We start from the raw sequence: 5,343 nt of genomic DNA on the forward strand, positions 1-5,343 counted from the left end.
ATATGATGATGTTTATATATAAAAGGTATAAAAAGCTGATTCTAAGGGAGCAAAAACAAAACAATTCACATTTTTGAAAACATAGTTATAAATATTTTATAAATCTGGCACACTGAACCTTTGAATTTGTAGGTTTGTGGATGTTTTAAAATTGTAAACATGGCTTTATTTTTGGAACTTTTTGGAGTAAAATCTGGATTTATCTTCACTCTTGATATGACTTCATATTCATACAGACCCAGGCAAAAGAGACTACTTGGAGAAAAATATGCAAAGAAGTTGGACTACATTGTAAAAAACATGTTTCTGTTACTTGATTCCAGCTTTACTTTAATCTGAACTATGTTAGTGTAGCCCTCATCATCCATACTCTGTTTACAAAAGAAGCATTTTAACAGTTGCTTGCTTGCAGACAGACCTGACAAAGTGCAAATGCAGTTATTTTGGCATATTTCTGATCTGTTTTCTGGTAATATTGTAACTTTAACCCCTTTATCAGAGCTTCAGGGCTGTTCCCCTGCAGCCCCAGTGTCTCATTAGTCTCATAGAGCGAACTTCTTCTCCAACAAAGGATCCATTTTCTGAGTGGATTCCTGTGAGTGAGGCAGAGGCGTATTAAATGTGTGATCACATCACCTGGTATGTGTGTATGTCTGCATGTGTGTGTGTGTGTGTGTGTGTGTGTGTGTCAGAGCATAGTCGGTGCACAAAGAGAAACATGGAGCCAATCGATGGTACACCCCCACTGTTGGAGCAGATGCACAGTCTGCATAATTCTCTGACAAAGATGAAGTCAACCTCTGTGTGGATGTGTCATGAGACTGTAGGACTGTAGCTGTACATTAATAAGGTTCTATAGGTTCTATAACAGCAGATTTTTTTTATCTCTTTATTCAGGAAATACATTATTTAGATTTTCAGTCATTGTTGTCTACGATTATAAAACTGCAGCTGCATTATATTTGTGAGTCAACAATACATTAGTATTTTACCAATCAAATGCATGTGTGTGTGTATGTCAGTTCAGTTGGGGGCAAACAAACACACACACACACACACACACACACACACACACACACACACACACACACACACACACACACACACACACAGAGCCACCTTCATGTGCAAATGTGACCAGTTCATGCTCACAGGCATGCACACAGAAACATAGAACATACAGTGAGCTGGAGCTCATTTGAGGGTGAGGGCTCAGGGAATGCCTCATCTCTCTGCTCTCACCCACACTGATTCCCTCAGACCAAGACAAAGGCTGAGAAGCTGCAGCGGAGGGAGGCAGGGAGCACTCGCTCAACAGATGCACTCTTGACACAGCCACATACAAACACACATGAGGATGTATATGTGCACATCTTCTCACAAGCTCTCAAAAATGCACACAGAGTTGACTGTAAAGGAATGTTATCTGTGCCTGAGCTGTGTTTTCTATGTTTGCAACAGAAAAATGTAACACTGACACAAATGTAACATTTCTTGAGTGGCATCCAAATGTGTTGTCTCCGTCAATGAGAGCTACTTGCTTACCACGCTGCTCATGAAGCTAAAATAGGTTAATGATAATAATTTGTTACACAAGCGTCAAAGTAAAAATTGGTTTCTGAGCTGCACATTACTCCGCATGGTGGCATGTAAATGAGGCCATGTAGAATATGGCTGCAGCGAGCTAAGCCTCGACTGCAGGGCTTTGTGCATCTGTCAATCACACTGCCTGTCAATATGAGCCCCGACGCCCATTAGCCTCGCTGTATGGTGCTAGAAGCTGCAGGAATCTGCTATATGCATACTCGTGTATATGTGTGTGTGTGTGTGTGTGTGTGTGTGTGTGTGTGTGTTGAGTAAAGCGCAGAGATACATCGAATCACTTATTTTCATCTTAGGGCCAAAAACCAAATAAACATAGTTTTCTGTATGTGATTGATTTTAAATTTCTGCAAGAGTGTGTAGAGCTGAAACACAGCTGACGAATCAACAAATATGACAATTAATCTTTTTATTTCTTTCTTCATGGTAGATGTATTTTGGTTTTGGATTGTTGGCCAGACAAAACAAATCATTTAAAGGCCGGCCGCTGGGAAATAGAGATGGGATTTGGGATGGGACTATGTTTTGAAATGTTATAGACTCAATGATTGAAACCAAAATCTACAGATGAATCAATTATGAAAATATAACTGAGAATAGGAATATCTACAGCCCAATTGCGTCAGCAAGATTTTAATAAGATGCAAAGCTCTACAGGCCTTTTCGTATTGTAATAATACAACACAGATATAAATATTAGTCTGTAATAAGAATGTAGTAACTGAACAGATAGACGAGGATATGGAGAGAAATGAATCCTGGCCCTAATATCTGTATGTTTCATTCCCAGAGGAGGATTTTACATGAATGCACTCAATGCTAATCTGAGTTTTTTTTTTTCATTTCTGATTGGAATGTGTGAAAAAAGGTTTAAATGCCCCAAACAAATGTAGCTAAAGGAGGCCAGATTATCTGGACAATCTGAATCTAGATACAGCAGAATATTATATATAATATCTGGATATTTGTGTCCACAAATTTTATTGGACTTTGAAACTTGTGTATTGACCTCTTGCGTCCACTATTTTGACTGCCGTCTGCTGCTTGTGATCTCCTCATCCAGGGCCTGCATCTCAGTGAATATCTGATCAGTTTAATCTGAGGCACAGACAGAGCTGGATGAGAGAAGTCTCACCAACATCGACCACCTCTTATTAGATCAGCTGTCATGCACAGCTCTGGGATCAGCTTACTGTTATAATCGTCATGGTGACTGGTCAGAATGTGCTGGCATTCATGTTGTATTGAGTTTATGTATAAAGGAATACAAGATTCATCCATAACACACATAATAGAAGTCACAGTGATGATGTGAGCTTATTAATGTGTACCTAATGTAACTAATTATTCAACATTAAATGATCAATAAAATGTGTATATATTACACAGATGGGTATAGAGATGTTAATAAATCAGATTTCAGACCAATGAAGTAAAAATCATCTGTAAATTGATGGAAATCAAATAATAACTTAATAACTTGCATACTGAGATCAACAGAAAACAGCTGCTGAAACACACAGAGAGCAAGTTAATGCTGAACACAGCTCTGAGACTATTTTAATCCTGTGTTCCCACCAAGTGGCGACCCCCTTGGCTGGCAAATGAAGTCAGTGCAGAAGTGCTAAAAACTGTAATTCCCCGAGCAGCCGCTTAAGACAGAAGTGAGTCAGTCTCCATAAGCGCCCGTATTAAAATGTCCAACTTCAGCCTGGTTCAGACAATGCTTTTGGTCTCTATAGCTAATTTCACTATTCATGACACCTGTAAGGGGGGTGAATTCTTTTTTTAACTCACCCGTTCAAATGATATTAACAGTGTTGCCGCTTGATTGACAGGTAGGTGCCATTACAGATGGCCTATTCGAGCACCTAGGCGTCATTCAGCCTGCCTCAGGTCCACCAATGATGTACGATTTTTAGATTAGACGGGAGGCAGAATAAGCAGTACATCCAACATGTTATTTTCGGTTTCAAAACAGCACTTCGGAAACCTACGGGTGATGCTCAGGCTCTATCCATTATTTATAATGTCATTGGTTCCCACCAATCAAGACCACTGCAACTTTCTCTTTAGCAGTTGCAACAAAAAATAAAACACAAAACCAGAAATGGAACAAATGCAACAATAACCAACATTACTGCCATATATGAACAGCATAATCTATTCACAAATCACCATATAGATATGCAAATCTTAGTTTTTTATGCATGGATCATCAAACACACATTTGTCACAACTTTACAGACTAATTTCTCTCCATGCAGGACACATGACCTTTACAATGAAATTGAATTTGTTTAGTTTCACTTCTAATATTAGGATATAAAGTTGATATTGACCTTTGATCAAACAGCCCAAACAATATGAATCCCCCATCTGTGACAGAAGTGTTGAGCTGAATGAGTTGATGTATGTAAGAGCTGAAGGCTGTCAGTCAAACATATGGTGGAGGCAGCACTAATTTCACAGTCTATTGTAGAAAGGGAATCAATACCTCATCTCAAAGGCATAGCTAACCTGCTTTGCATCAATCCATATGTGACACCCGGCTTTGATGAGTGATATGACTCTAGTCTGGCGTATTCAAAGTGCCGAGGAGAAAACCTTCACTCATCTGCTCCAAACCTGACTGAAATCAAGCTGGAAGCCTTCTTCTGTGCTTGGTGACGTAGACGGAGGGTGGAGGCGTGGGCGCTGCGAGCGTTTTTCTCCCATTCACATCTTTCATCGGGCACAAAAGGAGCCGTCTTTACATCAAAAGACTGTTTGCTTATGTGTTCTCATCACCATACTGTAGCCTGCATCCATGCACTGTAACCACATTTATGCTTTCACTTTCTATTTTTCAAACAGCAGCGCATTGAAGAAATACATATTTCTTAGCTGCCACAGAGACGTCTTTGAATTACGACGGTTATTATCTGAACTGTAACACTAGTAATGAGGGATTAGTCACTGAAGATTAAAAAACAGATACATATCTGACACATACATTTCATTATGTGTTTTCACTATTATCTTTGTAATGTCAATGTCACAGGAATATGTTTATTCATTTTTTTATTCATTGACGATGATAAAGTTGAAAATTGTTAAATAATATGTTGAGTTGTATTTTTGCCGAGCCAGCCATTTTGTCTGCTCTTAGACGAGATGAACACTTACCGAGGCAGACAGTTCAAACCAGCTGAAGAAAGCAGGACCGCTGCTCAAGACACACACACACACACACACACACACACACACACACACACACACCTCTGGCTCACCTTCCTTCATGGTTCAGTGGTTATTCATTCAATCACACTAACTTCACTCTTTCAAACACATACACACACATGCACACATTGACACAGCCACATTAGCATATCCCACTCCAGCATTTAGAAGCAGCCTGCTGTAACATATAGGTAAAGCTCAGTCAATTACAGCAGATTAAAATGTGCTTACATGTATTAACATGGGCAGTTATGTGTAGCCCAGTTGGCTATGACCCCATTCTCCCTCCTGCTGCTGCTACTATATATGTAGTACATAGAAAATGCATCAAATTACAACAGTGTCTTTCAACAAGTACAAAAAGCAGCATTAAAGAGTATTTTAATGCAAAATGATGATTACGTGCAGAGAATAAATGATAGAGGAGATTGTATAACAAGTCGAGAAAAACCAAGAGGATCAGATAAAAGATGAAAACTGTAAGAATGTATGAAAATGCCCATGACATTGAAACTGTGT

This window comes from Larimichthys crocea, chromosome XIII (assembly GCF_000972845.2).
Source record: "Larimichthys crocea isolate SSNF chromosome XIII, L_crocea_2.0, whole genome shotgun sequence".
NCBI classification, from domain to species: Eukaryota; Metazoa; Chordata; class Actinopteri; family Sciaenidae; genus Larimichthys; species Larimichthys crocea.